The following is an 18505-nucleotide window of genomic DNA, read 5'->3' as shown; positions in this document are numbered from 1 at the left end:
GAGCTGGTTAGAAGAGAGGTGAGGAAGAGACATTTTGTGGCAGAGGGGGTATGATGTATTAGTAGCATGGGAGGGGTTCAGCTTAATTCCGCAGGGCTTGTGTGTGGGGAAGTGGCTTGGCATGGGCTGGAGGAAAGCTACAGGGGAAGTTTTAAGGGTTTTAAGTGCAAGGTTTTGACTCTCCTATAGGGGTTGGGAAACCGCTGGGAAGTGGCTAATTACCAAGCTTTCTTTAGCATTAAGGAAGAGAGAGAGCAGGGAGGGAATATCTGCCATGTTCTAGGTGATCAGGATGAGACCAGAACTAAGGTGAGAGCAGGCACTGGGAGGAATGTGCTGCTTTGAGCAAATGTCCAGGAACTAGGGTTGCCAGGACTTGATAGGGGGCCTATAAGGGATATGTCACAGCTGAATCAAAATTTTTAGTTTCAGCCAATGGACACATGATTGCGTTCCAGTCCTCCAAACAGAATGCACATTGCTGAATTCTGAGATCCTCATTCTGCTTCATGCTTTGTCCTGAGGACAAAAAGAAATTGTTTCTCATTCTCCCCAGGCCCCAGGGTCGAAGAAATGAGGACCTCAGGAGGGAAAGACCCCAAGGGCAGAGAAGCCATGTTCAACTTTGCTTTTTCTTACATGTGCATGAGCAGAGTGGCTGCAGGTCAGTTGGGTCAGATGTCTTGTCTTTTTCAGAAGTGGCTGATGGAGCAGGGAGCAGTTCCTCCATGCACCTCCACCAGCTTCCCCAGAGCAGAGCAAATTAGCTGTATTAGCACCTGGCATGAACATGGACAGGGTACCACCAACACTGCATCAATGAGATGAATAAGGAAATAAAACTAGTAGAAGAACGACTAAACCCCTTTCTTACTCTTGCAGGTGCCCTATCTTTGTGGATGAACTTGAGCCAATCCTTGGTTCCCAGGGGCTCCCAGGGGCAGGAAACCCACCTGAAGTTGAAGGCTCCAGTAAGGTAAGCACTATAGGTTTGACAGGTGATATTGCTCCCACTTTCAGATGATGACATTCAGGACAGAGGGGTTCTTTGGTCAGCAAGAGTCAATGCCAATGATGATAGTGATGTTCTTGTGATGGGTACTATGCGGGCATTGTTCTCAGCATCCTTTTTTTTTTTTCTTTCCAATTTTATTGGCATATAGCATGGTATCAGCCCAAGGTGTAAAGCATAATGCTTTGGTACCTATATATAGTTGCTTTTCTTATGATGAGAACTTTTAAGGATTTACTCTCTTAATAACTTTCAAATATACAATAGAGTATTATTAACTATAGTTACCGTGCCATACATTACATCTCTAGAAATTGTTATAATGAAGTTTATAACTTTTGACCATCTTCACTCTTTTTTCTCCTCCCTCACCTCTGCCTCTGCCAACCCCCAAACTGTTCTCTGTATCTGTGAATTTGGTTTTTTAGATTCCACATATAAGTGAGATCATACTTTTGTCTTTTTCTGTTTTCTTATTTCATGTAGTACAACAACCTCCAGGTTTATCTGTATCGTCACAAATGGCAGAATTTTGTTCTTTTTTATGGCTGAATAATATTCCACTCTATACAAATACCATATCTTCTTTATCCATTCACCTGTCGATGGACACTTAGGTTGTTTGTATGTCTTGCTGTGCTGCTATAAATGTGGGGGTGCAGATATCTTTTTGAGACAGTGATTTCATTTCCTTGTGCTCAGCATCTTATTTGAATTATGTCCTCCCTGTGATGTTGGCACTTGAATGATCCCCATTTTATAGCTAGGTTAACTGAGACAAGAGAGTTTAAGTTACCTGTTTAAGGTTACAAAGCATATGTGATGGTGCTGGAATTCAATTCCAGGTAGTCTGACATCAGAGCAGGTATCTGACCACCATGCTTCTTTGAGTTCAACACCAGCCAGGTCTTCTGATTCTAAGCCCACCCTTCTTTCCAATACATTGTAACAGTCAGTTCTTGGCATACAAATGTCAAATATCAAGCCAATAATTTCGTATGTAAGGATTTCAAAGGTGTACCTCTGGGGAGCCTATGATCTCAGCCACACTGTAGGAAATAAATTGCTGGGGTTTAGTATCTTCAATTCAAATCACAAACACAGGATTAGCAGTGGGGCAGAAGTATTAGTAAAAATTCATCTTATTAAATGAACATCTGTTTCCTGGAATTTGACAGCATTCCCAAACACACATGGCTAGGCTGGGATGGCTCAACTGAGAAAGTTTAAGTTTATTTTCTAATGAGAATTTCTTAGTTATAAAAACTATAGAGATGAAGTCAGTGGACAAGCAGTCTACATTTTAGTACCCCTAAAAAAAGAAAGCATTATTTTATCTGCCCGACTCTAGAGCCATTGTATCGTTCCCCAGCCAATAAGACACAGATAGATTGGGCAAGGATATCTAAGGCATTTAGTGGATAAAAGGCAGAGAAGTGGGCATGGTCCAGACTATTAGAAAATGCCACTACCTTTCTTCTGCTTTTGGGATTGGGGTTGAATCCCACAGTAGACTGACTGCAAAAAAATGTCTGCAGCTCTTCCAGCACTTGCAGTGTGACTCTGCCAACCATCAGGAGATGGAGTCTATTTCCCCACCCCTTCAATCTGGGGGCTGCCTTCTGACTTACTTGCCGATAGAATGTGACAGAGAGATGCTATAATTAGGGTCTTGCATGCTTCTCTCTCTTGTTCCTCTGCCTTTACCACGAGGACAATTCTGAACTAGGCTGCTGGGGGATGAGACTCTGGAGCAGAGCTGAGTCACCCGAGATCAGCCATCGCCAGAACACTCTCCACCCAGTGGCAGATACATGAGCAAGCCCAGCTGACATCATCTGAGCCCATCCCAGATCAGCGTAGTTATTCTGCCAGTTCCTAAATCCATGAGAAGTCGTAAATGGTTGTGGTTTTAAGCCACTTACTATCGGGCTTATTTGTTATGCAGCATTATTATGGCAACAGATAATTGATAAAAGCACTAAAAGCAAATCTCATCAGTGACAGGACATCTGTTCTCCATCACACTCCCTTTCCTGCGTCCCTCCTTGCTTGTTTGGCATTTGCTTCCATTAGTGGCTGCAGCCCCAGCCTCACCCAGGTCCATAGAAAATGTGAAGTCAGGCCATGAGTTACCTATGTGAGAAAGGTGGCCAATGCTTATGTCACACACTCGTGCTCCCTCAGCCTAGAAAACCAAGTCCCCACTGTGGAAGACGTCCAGACCTTCCTCCCTGGTTCCCATTATGCTCTTACTCTCATCCGTATCCTTTTTTTTTTTTTTTTTTTTTTTTTTTGTCTTTTTGCTATTTCTTTGGGCCTCTCCCACGGCATATGGAGGTTCCCAGGCTAGGGGTCCAGTCGCGGAGCTGTAGCCTCCGGCCTACGCCAGAGACACAGCAACGCTGGATCCGAGCCGTGTCTGCAACCTACACCACAGCTCACGGCAACGCCAGATCCTTAACCCACTGAGCAAGGGCAGGGACCGAACCCACAACCTCATGGTCCCTAGTCGGATTCGTTAACCACTGCGCCACGACGGGAACTCCCGTATCCATTTAATTCCCAACCCTGGCTCCACTTCCCATTTAGAGAGCAGTATAACAGAGTATAGAACCAAGAAACCTGGAGTTGCACAGGTCTGGCTTCAAACTCTGGCTTTACCACTCATTAGCTGTATAGCCTTGGAAAAGTCCAAAAGTCCATCAACTCACTGAGCATCAATTTCTTTGTGCATAAGATGGGAATAATGATCTACCTATATAGAATGACTCTGGGGATGAAGTGACATGTTAGGGACACATTAAATGCCTAATAGTAGTTTTGATGCCTAGTAAATTGTAGTTTTGACTCTGGTTGATTATCTGTCTCTCCAGTTCCTAACTCGGGGCTGCCTTTCAGAAATCGGATTGGTTCATACTGCCTGCTCCACCCCCAGCAGTATTCCCAGGGAACCAGTACTTTCACGGGTTTAGGACTCCAGAGTCCAGTCTCTAGTTCCTGTGGGCACCCAGATGGATGGCCTAGTGTGCCCACTGCAGCTGGATCAGGCAGTGGGACAGAACAGAATCCAGGCCTTGTGCAAGGGAAGCTGTGGGCAGGCGCACCTCCCCTGCCCCCAAGCTCTGCTGACCGCTTTCGATGATTTTCACATGATGCAATGCTCCCTCTGCCCTCGGCAGCCGTATTAGGTTTCCTCCCATTCCCATACACTTCAGAGACTGCTGCCCTGCTCACATTTCAGACGCTGACCCGCTCCTCTGCACTTTTCCCCTCTGCTTGTCTGGAGACCCGCATAATGAAATTCAGACAGCGGTGAATGCCGAGCTCTGTCTGCCTCCCCCCCACCCCGCCCCCCCAGAACAGGGTGACGCGGCCGGGGCTGCCAGCCTTGCAGGGAGCGTGCTGCTCCCATGGCCTCGACGCAGAACCGGGCAGGAGGAGAAAGCCCGGTGACTTCCTTTCTCTTTGTCAACTCAGAGGCTCCTTTTTTTTTTTCCCCTTGATCTGCCTGTGGGGGGAGGGGTGGGGAGGAGACTACATGTGATGTATAAAATGAAACAGGCTTTCCAAAAACAACAAGGCTGAATCATAATAACTTACATTTGTGGGACACTGGTTTCCAGAGCTCTTTCACACGCATGGTCCGGTTGGAGTCTTAAAGCAGCCCTGGGAGGCAGATGGGACAAGGATTAACATCCCTGGTTTGACCATGAGGTCACACAGTGAGTAGGTGACAGAGTCTTGGCCTGAATTCCAGTCTCAGGACCACATGCCCAGCGCTCCATCCCTGTGTGAGGCTGTCTTCTCTCTCTCGCATTTCACACCACCACTGAGGCCCAACGTGGCTCATACTTTCCCAGAGAAACGTCCCTTACGGCAGAGGGGAACAAACATCCTGGAAATGCAAAGTGACTGCCAGGTCCTGTGTCTTGTCCCCCAAAATTCACTCAAACTATAAACTCTGTTTCATTCATCATTAATATACAGTAGATTTTTTTATTCTTTACCTTATTTTGTTTTCTTTTTTAGGGCTGCACCTGCGGCATATGGAAGTTCCCAGGCTGGAGGTTGAATTAGAGCTGTAGCTGCTGGCCTACACCACACCCTCAGCAACGCCAGATCTGAGCTGACTCTGTGATCTGCATCACAACTCACAGCAAGACTGGATCCTTAACCCACTGAGCAAGGCCAGGGATCAAACCTGCCTCCTCATGGATACTATTTGGGTCTGTAACCCACTGAGACACAAGGGGAACTCCAGATTTTACATTGTTGATATAAAAGTAAGTTTTTCTTTTAGCTTTCTTCAGATAAAAGAGGTGTTTTAGGAAGCTGGCTTTGCTTAACCCCTGGTAACTTCAGGGATTTGTGGCACCAGGTTCTAGATGCTTCTAACCAGTGTACAAGGCGGGGGGTTAACACACGTGCATATAACGGCAGCAACCACCTGAAGACATGTTTTATTTTAGCTCCAATCTCAGTAAAAAAAAAATGTTTTAAATCGGCATTGTTGACTGGGGCTTCCTTTCAACCATCTGCCCCAATATTCCATCGGGCATTCTTTGACAGCATGTTTGGAAGTCATGCTCAGCGTCTGGGAGGCTGAAGGAATGAGCTTTCCGGCATTCCTAGATGCACTGAGTGCATCTGCAGAGCAGAAAGCATGCACCCTAGGCAGGAACCCGGAGTGGGGAGCAAGCAGAGCCAAAGGACTAGCTGCGGGGGGCTGGTGGGAGGGGTGCGAGGGGGAACAACTCAGCTGAAGGGGTTGAACACAAGATTCAGGGCCTCGGATTGTCACAGCCCTGAGCGGTACCTTACCTCACCCTCCTCGAAGCTCTCTCTTGGCGGAGCCTTGAAGAAAATTTCCGCTGTCACCCTCTCTCTGCTCTGGGTGGGAGGCCAAGGCTCTCTAAATCGTAACTCCAACTCCAATGGGAATCCATAGCTCCACTTAGCCTTGCCAACTCTTGTGGTCCATCGCGGAGCCCTTCGAAGTGGACGGTTTGCTCCAGACACGTCTCTTGGGGCTGGCAACTCATGCACATGGATGGATAATTTCAGCACCCTTGACAGGGTGGGTAAGATGCAACCCAAAGTCAGAGGTGGGGAGACCATCATGAGAGCCTGGCTCCTTTGGTGTGGGTTCACTATAAATAGGAATATATTCCAACATGGTCTTGTGATTGATTGGCTGCAACCACGGAGTTGAGATTTGTTGAAGGAAGAAGAGGGAACATGTTCTCAATAGCTAGCCTGGATGAGAGCTTCCTACATGCCAAGCATGGATGTAAGCATCATCAGTGCATTAGTTCATTGTCTTCTCACTACAATCCTCCAAGGTCGGTGCTATTATGTTCATTCCCATTCACAGTTAAAGACACAGAAGCAGAAAAAGGGTAAGCATCTCGCCCAAGATACATAGCTAATGTGTGGCAGAGCTGGTATTTGAAGCCACACTTTTAACCACCATGCTGTACTGCCTCTCACTGCCTACACAACATACCCAAGAGTCCTAGTAACAGAACCTTCTTTAGTCCTGTTTATGGCAGGCACTTGGCAAATGCTTGACATGCACTTTCCTCCTCTGTCCTTACAATGTTCCAGAGAGAAAGTACTGTCATTGCTTCCATTTTCTAAATGAGGAATCTGAGATGTGAACTTGCCTGAGGTTATGTGTTCATCAATGACTGGAAAACCCAGTGTTATTTGCTGCCCTCTGTGTAAGCTTTAAACAGTGCAGAACAAATAGGAGATTTGCAGAGAAGCTCCTTTGTATTCTGGACACAAAATAGCTATAAATTCGCTTCCAGGAAATTTTACAGAATTTGAGATCTTGGAGTTAGGTAATATGGCGAGAAGCAAAGAATCTCCAGCTTACGGTTAGCAAATCTAGGTTCCTGTCTCATCTTTGATGCCCACATAACACTGCCACCTTGTTCCCTCATTTGCAAAGTGGAGGTAAGGGCAAAGCCTGCACCTGGGACTTGAGTAACAAGACATGTGGTTCTGTTATTATTTAACACATGAAAGTCATTTTTTTTTTTTTAACATTAGAGTTCACTCTTTGTGTTACACATTCTAGGAATTTTGACACATATACAATGACACATATCTACATTATTGTATCATGAAGAATAGTCTCCCTGAAACTCCTTTGTGCTCTGGCTATTTATCCTTCCCTCTCCCAACCCTTGCAAACACTGATCTTTTTACTATCTCCATAGTGTTGCCTTTTCCAGAATGTCCTACAATTGAAATCATGCAGTAGGTAGCCTTTTCAGACTGACTTCTTTCACTTAGTAAGAAGCATTTAAGTTTTATCCATGTCTTTTTGTGGCTTGATAGCTCATTGTTTTCAGTGCTGAATAATATTCCATTGTCTGGACTGCCACAGGTTATTTAATAAGGGGTAATTATTTTTAGCCCAAATCTCTTACAATAGATAAGGAAACTGAATCCTAGAGAGGTTTAAAAAAAAACATGCTCAGGGAGTTCCCGTCGTGGCGCAGTGGTTAACGAATCCGACTAGGAACCATGAGGTTGTGGGTTCGGTCCCTGCCCTTGCTCAGTGAGTTAACGATCTGGCGTTGCCGTGAGCGGTGGTGTAGGTTGCAGACACGGCTCGGATCCCATGTTGCTGTGGCTCTGGCGTAGGCCGGAGGCTACAGCTCCGACTGGACCCCTAGCCTGGGAACCTCCATATGCCACGGGAGTGGCCCTAGAAATGGCAAAAAGACAAAAAAAAAAAAAAAAAAAAAACAAACAAACAAAAAAAAACATGCTCAGGGAGGAGGGAGATGCATTAGGAGTTTGAGATTAACATATACACACTACTATATATAAAATAGGTAAACAATAAGGGCCTACTCTATAGCACAGGGAACTATACTCATTATCTTGTAATAGCCTATAATGGAAAAGAATCTGGGAAAGAACATATATATGTATAATGTACGTAACTGAATCACTTTGCTGTACACTTGAAGCTAATACAACATTGTAAACTAACTATATCTCAATAAAAATTAAACAAAACAAACAAAAAACCCAAAATGTGCTGAAGTCCCCCAGCTAGTTTGTGACAGAGTCAGAACTCAAAAGAAACCCTTCAACCTCCAGTCCAGCACTTTTGCTACCTTGACAGATTGATTTTCTGACCTTCTCTAGAGCTTGTGTTTTAGGATTCTCCTCTCATTCCCTTGCATCTGTTTGCTAAACTACTACTTCTCTTGCATTTGTGGAATTAGAGGTTGAAGAGAGTTTGGATAAGGCAAATACATAGGCTCTACAATCATCTACTTGCTTAATAGCTTCCATTTCCTTCCTCAAGTAGGAATTTTAAAAGAGCAGCTGAAAAGTAGTGAAATTGGTAGAGGGGCTTTCATCTCCCTGTCTTCTCATCTTTGGAGGCCGTGCCACCAATGGATGCTGTGAAGTGGGACACAGGTGGCCTGGTAGAGTTCTTTAGGGTAGTCTTGTCTGTTGTAATGGCAGGTGTGGACTAGTGGGAAGGAGGGAATCACTGATGGAGGAATCCAATAGAGAGCAACATAAATTCCTACTCTTAGAATTTATGTTGACAAAAAGTCAACTCTACCCAATGCAGGCTATGGTAGGATGATCCACACAAAAATGGCTTTGGGGTTTAGTTGTGTAAGTGCAAGGGGAAGCCTTATTGCTAAGAGGTGGCCTAAAAAGTGACTGCACTCTTAGAGTGCATTCATAGAGCTGATTTCTAGTCCTGACCCATCACAAACTGACTCGGAGACTCTTAAGTTTATTAAATGTCTCAGAGTAAGGAACATTATAGTCCTTCTGTATTTAAGTAGAGATGCGTTAGAAGGCCCATGTGTGGACATCATATCTAAGCCTTGTACTAACATGCTGGAGCATAACCAAAAGCTGCCTAATGGGTACTGGAAAGAACTCACCTTTGTGGGTTGTCCCAGACACTAGGGCTTTACCTAGTTAATTTGTTCTTCATCACACCAACCTGAAATACAGTTCCTATTCATCTCATAATCTTTAGTGGAAGAAACTTGCCCGTGATCACTCTTCTGGAAAATGGCAGGGTTTTCTCCTAACCCCGTGTGCTTCTCTCTGCAAGGGTAGTGAAAAGTCTAAAAACCATAGCACAAGAAGACAGCTGTAGAAATCAGGCTCATGCAACAATCCAAAATATTTGAAGGACTTTGAAGTGGAACAAGGAATTAGATTTATTCCTCCTGATCTCAGAGAAAAGAAGAGCCAGAAGATGAGTGTTGTGGGGAAGTGCTACATAGGAAGTTGATGTTAGGAAGAACTTCCTGTTAGAGGATGGCTCAGCCAAGGAAACAGCTGCCTTAACTCATCCTGGGTGCCTCCTCCCTGGAGGAACATTCAAGGAGAAGCAGATTGGCCAGTGGTCAGGGGTGTTATTCATTCATTCAATCAATGTTTAATGAGTAACTAAGATGTGTCATTCCCAGTTTAGGCCTTGGAGTTCAGCAATGAATGAAACAGACCAAGAAAAATTCTTTTCTTCATGAGGCTTACATTGCAATGGAATATAGTGATGGAGGGAATTGTAGCATCAGCCATAGATGCTGTCTATGCCTGCCTGTGTCCCCTTGGCTGGTACCACTGCCGAGCATGCTAGCTCAGTCTCCAATGGCCAAATCTGTGAATCTTTGCCTAAGGGAATTCTCTGGTCACTGCACGCTGCATGCTGAAAGTGATGGGGAAATTGACACTCTCCCCAGCAGCTGTCACCCAGTGAGTGATGGGATTAAAAACTCCAGTCTTCCTGTCTCTCACATAGGTGCAGGATCTACACTGTGTCCCAGAGTTCCACAGAGGAGGGATGACCCGCCAGTTATCTGTGATGGAAACCACTTTACGGGTTCCTTGAGGTCCCTATCTCATTTCCTTACACAACTTATAGGGTGAGCGACCACGCTGAAATTCCCACCTCCTAGCAAACCCCTAAGTCCCGAGCAAACTAGAAGAGTCGGTGACTCTACAACAGGTAGATGTGTTTGAGACTCCCAGGTCTGACTCCCAAAGGCTGCTTGTTTAACCATGCTGGCATCGAATGTTGTCCTGAATGAGATCCTTTGCCCCTCCAAGCTTCAATTTTCTCATCTGAAAAATGGAAGCAGTAATATCAGACTCAAAAAAGTGTGTGGATTAAATCAGAAAAATATGGGTGAAATGCTCACCAAGTGGCAGACACTATGGCTATTATTATAACTTACCAAGACTGGAAATATGTTATCCTGGCTTTTTACCCACCTCTCCTCTCTTTCTATTACTCTTTGTTGCCTCCAGCCGGATTCATACTTTAATATGAAGTAAAGTCTCCATATGATGACTGGAAATTTTTATAAACTCAATGTACGGGAAGCATAGTTCTTGCAAGTGAACAAAAAGCTTTGGGTTTCTCTATCCAAAGTCTCATCTTTCAAGAGGAATTTTGGTATGTAGTTCAACTGTACCCAAGTGATTTCTTTTTTAGGTTGTGAGAAGAAGCTGTTATCACGTGCACAATAAAATGGAAGGATTTAGATGTTTCTGGCATCAAGTGTTTAACTAATGTTTGTGGCAGGAGAGGATGACTGTATTTCTTAAGTCACAGCCAATGATGTAGAATAAAACTCTATTGGCTATAGCTGCCATTTGATGACGTCTTTCTGTTGCTGCCGTCTCTGCCCACCCAGATATGCTCTGGTGCATTATATAGAGAGAATAACAAAATCCAGCATTTCATGCTAGATTTAGAAGCTTCTCTCATTCCCCTGTTGCAGTGTTCTGAGTAGGCGTTTGAACTCTGAAAACTAGAGGACTGAGCCTTCAGACAGGCTCTTTCTGTGTCTCAGTGGGAAACTCTTTGCCTCTCTTCTTCAGTTTCTTCAGCTGTAAAACAGGAATCCAAATAATTCCCTTTAGCCCAGGGATTCGCTAAGCTAGTCTGTAAAATTACACAGAGATGAAAAACCCTGGAGTGACAATACACGCCTAACATTTTTAGGAGTCCAGAGCTCAGAGTTCAATGAGATTTAAAAAAAAAAAAAAAAGAAAAAGATCCAGGGTCCAAGAGAAAAACTCCAAAGTGCTCTCTACTCAAATGGGGGTCATTTGTACATGACTTTTGGGGATCAATTGCAGTACCGTTTCCTGGGGCGACCTTGCAAATGTTTTCCCACTCTTTTTGCTAAAAAAAAAAAAAAAGCCCTCTCCATCACTCACAACCTGCACCCCTCCCCATTTCTCTTTTAACTGGAATAAAGAAAAAACTGGCAGCTTCCTTGCTGATTGTGGAGAACAAATTTGTATCTCTTTGGAAGCTTGTTGATCAAAAGATTTGTGTCATCTGTGTGTGGTACATACATTTCTCTGGGGGGAAAAGGCAGAGTAATCAAGCCTGCTTCTCTTCTGAGAAGAAAACAGATGCACCCTGTGTGTAATGGGACTGTGTTTAAAAAACAAGTCAAGAGCCTAGGAGAATTATTTCAGAGCTCTCTCTGCAAATGTGTGGAGATAATGGTGGCTCGAAGAGAGACCTCACATTCCAGAGCTTTTGGTGTCTATGGCAAGAAGCAGATGAAATGTGTCAATAAAATCTGGCATTTATTAGAGAGATAAGGAAGTCTGGAGTAAATGGTATTCTCTGACTGAGACAGGAAAACAGGAACATTTCTGTTCCGTAATACCAACGTCTCTCTTAGGGCTGGTGGTATCCAGTTTTATTTTTTCGCATTTTTAACATATTCCTTTAATACGATTGTTAGTTTTTGGAGTGTTCTCCTTTCGATTGATCATGTTTACAAATCACAGCAGGCGCTAGAACAGTAATTCTATTATTAAAAAACAACAATAGAAAATGGGTTGTGTGTCATGCATTTTTTCTCAGGGAACGGAATCTACAAACGTTTTAACCACCAGCATTTCACTGTTGGAAAACCAAACCAAACCAAACCATAGACACACAGAGCCATTTGATTCTTCTCCCGTGGGTGGCTCTTCCATCGCTCTATCTAACTGTCTGGGGAAGTTACCCTCACAGTGACCTGTGTTTCATAGTGGCAACATCCAGTATAGTCAGACTACTGAAAACTTGAAGGTATTCTTTGTATTTTGTAGTTTTCAGGAGGAGCAAATGAGAAGACGCATCTATTTCTAGACTTTGGTTTTCAAGAATGGTTTTAGATCAGCTCGTGCTGTGTAGATTACCACAGGCTTTCTGATTGAGTGTTTAGGTTGAACGAGGAAAAATGTTTTGTATTGACAGGAGATCAAGAGCAGACGTACACACGGTCTCAAGCATACGTTTTTAACTTACTTTTGTGTGCTGTGAGGAATAATCTCGGAGCCAAAAAGTGATTTGTATGCACTCATTGTAAGCAGTTGGTAGTTTTTACATATAAAAACAGTTTTGATAGGTTATCTGTCGGTTGTCCCCTCTTTCGTCCTAATATGTTTTGTGTGTTTACTTCATGGGTTCATTTAAGGTTTAACATGGACTGTCTCCACGTCCTGGACACTATAGCTTTTTACGCCCATTGGTTTCCTTAGGAAGCCATGTGGCTATGGAATCACTTAAAGTTGTGGTTATTGAAGCACAGGTCTATGGAAACAGGGCAGTTTCCAGGTAAATTTGATCAAGGTAAGATGTCAGGTTGGCTCGTTTGAGATTCAGGACCCCCCAAATAGATCCACTTTGGTGTCCAAAAAAGTCCAGATTGAATATCGACATTGCTCGACTATGCTGGAAGATTGCCAGATCTCTGCTTCAATTGGTGTGTGTGGAAACTACATGCATATGCAGCCTCGAGGGAGTCAATTCTGTTGAAAGACTCTCTAAATGTCAGCACAGTTCATCGTCATTTCTAGATGACAAATCATAAACATGGCTGGCCCTCTGGAAATGGTGGTTAACTGTATGAGGCAAAATGATGGAAAACATGGGTTGCACATCTAAATGCCAATGGGTCCAGGTTTCTATTACAGTAAGTGAGGCAGGTCTGGTGTCAGGGTGTGAAAGATGGTGAAAGCCCCAGCTGAAGACTCTCTCTGCCTTTCTCAGTGGAGGCTCAATGTTGCTATATCGCTAACATTTCTCAAATTAAGCAGGAAATTCAGATTTTTTTTTTAAACCTGACATCTCTCAAACTTTAATGTTGACTTAAATTACCTAAAACCCTATTTGTTCAGATTCTAAATACTTCGGAATGCCAATATGGCACCAGGCTACCATTTTGAGACCTTCGAATTAAGTGACTCTCCCTCCTCTCCATCTTTTCTGGTAACCTCAGTGGGTGTCCCTTTTTACAAAAGAACACTAGACTGGGACTTGGGAGACTGGATAAACCAACTCTGTCTTTCCCAACTGCATGATCAAGAGCAAACCCTTAACTTCACTCATCTTCAGTTTTATAATATATCAATTCATAATACATGTCCCGCCCATCTATCTCACAGATTAAAATCTACCAGCTAGTGTGCCTTGAAAACTTAATTGAGCCTATGCTATTTTATTTAACCCTCAAGAAGGCCTTAATGAAGCAGAAATTCTTAGCATGGATGTAGAGATGAAGAACCTGAGATTCTTCAAATTTTAAAGGAACTGCTCAAGGCCATTGAGCTCAGTGATGGAGTGGAGGTTCAGACCAGATCTTCTTGTATGTTAAACTCTGCTTCCCATTGCGAAAGCAATTCTTAGCATAGATAAGGAGCCATAATCCATTTATACCGTCAACCTCATTAACAACCTTATTTTTCCATTTTCTTACCTAGCCCCTTGATAAAGAATTCTTATCTGGGCAAGTTACTACGATATCTCTCGAGGTCTCAGTTTTCTTAACTCTTAAGTGGATGAAGTGATACTTCAGAAGAGGTGCAAATTGGTATTTCAAAGGCTGTATTAAGCTCAGAGATGTCTTTGCCTGAGCCTAAATACTTTTTTTCTGTTTTTTTTTTAAACTTAATTATTGAAGTAGTGTAACTGACATGAAATAAAGGACACACATATTTTAGTGTGTATCTGATAAATTTTGACATATGAACACAACCAGGAAAACCATCAGAGAAACAGAAAATGAACATATCCATCACCCTCAAAAGTTTCCTCATGCTCCTTTGTAATCTAGCCACCCCTTATCCCAGGTAGCAACTGATCTCCTTTCCTTTACTATACATTTGTTTGATTTCCTAGAATTTCCTATACATTTGTTTGCATTTCCTAGATATTCTTTTTTAGAGGGATCTGGCTTCTCGCACTCAGCTTAACTATTGTGATATCTATTCATGTTGTGCTGTGTGTCATTAGTTCATTCCTTTTAATAGCTGAGTAGTGTTCTATTATATGGATATACCATGGCTTGTTTTGTTACTCACCTGTTAATAGACATTTGGGCTGTTCCAGATTGGGGTTATTACAAATACACCTGTTATGACCTTCCATGTATAAGCCTTTGTATGAACATATGCTTTCATTTCTTTAGGTTAAAAGCCTAGGAACCATATGGCTGGGTCATACGTAGGTACACATTTAACTTTTAAAGAAACATGCTAAATTGATTTCCAAAGTTGCAGCATTGTACATTCCCCCCAGTAGTGTATGAGAGTTTCAGTTTTTCTTCATCCTTGTCAAAACTTAGATGACCAATCTTTTATATTTTCATTCTAATATGTAGGTAGTGGTATTTTAATTTGGTTTTAATTTGAAATTCCTTAATGACTCATGATGTTGAACATCTTTTCACGTACTTATTTGCCATCTTCATATCTTCTTTGTGTTTGAATCTTTTGCTCATTTTTTTGTGTGTGTGTTGTTTGTTTTGATTTTTGAGTTTGGAATGTCCTTTATAAATTCTGGATACAAATCTTTTATCAGATATGTGACTTGCAAATATTCTCTCTCGGTCTGTGACCTGCCTTTCATTCTCTAGGCAATGTCCTTTGAGGAGCAAGAGTATTTATTTATTGGTTGATTGATTGTCTTTTTAGGGCTGTACCTGCAGCATATGGAAGTTCTCAGGCTAGGGTCAAATTGCAGCTGTGGCTGCCCGCCTATGCCACAGCCATAGCAATACAGGATCTGGGCTACGTCTGAGACCTACATCACAGCTCATGGCAATGCTGGATCCTTAACCCACTGAGAAGGCCAGGGATCGAACCTGGGTCCTCAGGGGTACTAGTCAGATTCATTTCTGCTGAGTCACAACAGGAACTCTGAGCAAGAATTTTTAACTTTGACAATGTCAAACTTATCAATTTATTCTTCTAGGCAATGTGCTTTTGGTTATTAATTTTAAAATATCTACCTGCTCCAAGATCACAAAATTTTTCTCCTATAATTTCTATGTATTTTAACTTGATTCAAAAAAAAAAAAAAAAAGAGTTCCCATCGTGGCTCAGCCAAACAAATCTGACTAGCATCTATGAGGATGCAGGTTCAATCCCTGGCCTCGATCAGTGGGTTAAGGATCCAGTCTTGCTGTGAGCTGTGGTGTGGGTCACAGATGTGGCTTGGATCTGGCATGGCTGTGGCTGCAGTGTAGGTTGGGGGCTACAGCTTCAATTTGACCCCTAGCCTGGGAATCTCCATATGCCACAGGTGCGGCCCTAAGAAGATTCAAAAAATAAAACATTGTTGTTGTTAACTCTTTGGGGGTTTTTTTAATGTCCACCATCATGTTTCCTGCAAATAAAGTCAATTTTATTTATTTTTTCCAATATTTATGTCTTTTATTTCCCTTTCTTGCCGTAATGCATTGGCATGTGCTTTAATGTGATGTTAAATAGAAATGTCAGGAGCACACATCCTTGCCTTTTCCCCCACATTAAGGGGTACATGTTTACTATGTCATCATTAATCATGTTTTCCTTAGATGTGTTTTATCAGATTGAGGAGGTTCTCTTTTAATTCCAGTTTTGTGAGATCTTTCTTTTACAGTCATAAATGGGAGTTCCTGTCATGGCTCAGCGGTTAGTGAACCCCACTGGCATCCACAAGGATGCAGGTTCGATCCCTGGCCTTGCTCAGTAGGTTAAGGATCTGGCGTTGCCGTGAGCTGTGGTGTAGGCCTCAGACTTGGCTCAGATCCTGCATTGCTGTGGCTGTGGCAAAAGCTGGCAGCTGTGGCTCCGATTTGACCCCTAGCCTGGAACCCTCCATGTGCTGTGGGTGAGGCCCTAAAAAGACAAAAGACAAAAAAATAAATAAATAAAACAAAATCATAAATGAACATCGGATTTTTTTCAAGTGCTGTTTCTTAACTATTGAGCTTATTCGATGATTTTATCTTTAAATCTGTGAATTACATTGCTTTAGAATGCCAAAATAGCCTTGCATTAGGAATAAACACAACTCGGTCACAGTATCTTATCCTTTTTATATTACTGAATTTCATTTGCCAATATTTCGTTCAAGAGCTTTGTATCTAATACATGAGAAATATTGGTTTGAGTATTTCTTTTCTTAAAATATCTTTTATCAGGTTTGGTGTTAGGCACACGGTAGCTTATAAAATGATGTACAAAGTGTTTTCTCCTCTATTTTTTAAAAAGTATTTGTGTAATATTGGTGTTATTTCTTCCTTAGGTGTTTAATAGAATTCACATATCAAGTCCTCTGGGCTAGGGGGTTTCTTTGTGGAGAAGTTTTTGTTTGTTTCTTTGTTTTTTGTCTTTTTGCCATTTCTAGGGCTGCTCCCACGGCATATGGAGATTCCCAGGCTAGGGGTCGAATCGGAGCTGTAGCCACCGGCCTACACCAGAGCCACAGCAACGCTGGGATCCCTGTCATGTCTGCAACCTACACCACAGCTCACGGCAATGCCGGATCCTTAACCCACTGAACAAGCCAGGAATCAAACCCGCAACCTCATTTACCTAGTCGGATACATTAACCACTGCGCCACGACGGGAACTCCAGAAATTTTGAATTAAGAATTCAATTTTCTGGAGTTCCCGTCGTGGCGCAGTGGTTAATGAATCCGACTAGGAACCATGAGGTTGCGGGTTCGGTCTCTGCCCTTGTTCAGTGGGTTAACGATCTGGCGTTGCCGTGAGCTGTGGTGTAGGTTGCAGACGCGGCTCGGATCCCACGTTGCTGTGGCTCTGGCATAGGCCGGTGGCTACAGCTCCAATTTGACCCCTAGTCTGGGAACCTCCATATGCCACGGGAGCGGCCCAAGAAATAGCTAAAAAGACAAAAAAAAAAAAAAAAAAAAAAAAAAAAAGAATTCAATTTTCTGTTTAAATCTTCTCTCAGTTGTAAGTTGTGTTTTTCAAAGAATTCGTCTCTTTCATTGACATTGTTGAATGTATTGGCACAGAGTTGTTCACAGTAGTTCTTTAATGTCTCTGTGACTGATGGTTATTGTTTGTCTTTCATTCATGATGTTGATAATTTGTTGGGTTTTCCTCTTATTTTTATTGATCAATATTACTAGGGGTTTACCAATTATATTAATATTTTCATAAAACCAAATTTGGCTTTGTCGGTCTTTCTCTATTATTTGTCTTGTACTTCATTAAATTCTTTCTTATCCTCATTTCTTGTGTTGGGCTTATTTTGTTTTTTTCCAGCTCGCTAATGTGGAAGCTTAGATTATAATTTTAGAACTTGTTTTCTTGTATAAACATTTAAAGTTATGAATTTCTTCTTTTTTACCATGAGCTATATCCCCTGAATTTTAACCACATCCAGGTTGCCTAAAAGTCCATTGCACCACAGAGCTAATTCCTCTAAATATTAATGTGTTGTGTTTGTCTTTTCATTTAGTTCAACATATTCTCTAATTTTCCTTGTGAATTATTTTTTGATCCCCAAGTTATTAAAAATGTTGATTAACTCTCAAATCTCTATGGATTTTCTACATACATTTTATTGATTTCTAATGTATTCAACTTGTGGTCACAGAATATACTTTATATGATTTCGGTCTTCTGACATTTATTGAGATTTATTTCTTGCTTAGCCTATATTCTTTCTTGATGAATGTTATGTAGAGGCTTGAAAAGAACATGTATTCTTTAGCTTTCAGATAACAGCATTCCACGAACATCTGTTAAATCAGGTTGATTAATAGTGTTCAAGTTTTTTATTTTTCCTGATTACCTAGATTATTTTCCATCACTTCCTAAGAGAGAAGTATTCAGTTTCCAATAATTATCGTTCCCATTTTCTAACCTACCTTGTAGTTTTATCAATTTTTGTTTCTCATTTACTTTTAGGCTATATTATTAGGAACATACACATTTAGGAATATATATGCATAAACACACAAAAATTTGGATTTGTATGTGTTCTTGATGAATTGACTCTTAGCATTATGAAATATTCCTTTTTATCTCAAACAATATATTTTGTTTTGAAGACTGTTTTATCTGATGATAGTAAAGCTACACCAATTTTCTTATAGTTACTATTGGTATGGTATACCTTTTTTTATACTTTTGCTTTCAACCTGTATTTTTATATTTCAACTGTGTTTATCTCTT

The 18505-nt window shown here is 42.0% G+C and overlaps 1 protein-coding gene across 3 annotated transcripts in view; it reads left to right on the top strand.

The window, feature by feature from the left end:
- The window catches only part of ROR1 (receptor tyrosine kinase like orphan receptor 1), a 520085-nt gene that overhangs the window by 47003 nt on the left and 454577 nt on the right, over positions 1-18505 (top strand). For all 3 annotated transcript variants that reach the window (XM_021097764.1, XM_021097763.1, XM_021097761.1), the window contains one exon: positions 883-976. The gene's annotated coding sequence lies outside the window, so the exon portion shown is untranslated. The remainder of the gene's footprint in view (positions 1-882; positions 977-18505) is intronic.

The sequence above is a fragment of the Sus scrofa genome, chromosome 6, assembly GCF_000003025.6.
Source record: "Sus scrofa isolate TJ Tabasco breed Duroc chromosome 6, Sscrofa11.1, whole genome shotgun sequence".
In the NCBI taxonomy this organism is placed as follows: Eukaryota; Metazoa; Chordata; class Mammalia; order Artiodactyla; family Suidae; genus Sus; species Sus scrofa.
Note: the sequence above shows the minus strand (reverse complement) of the source record. Positions and strands in the feature narration are given on the sequence as shown.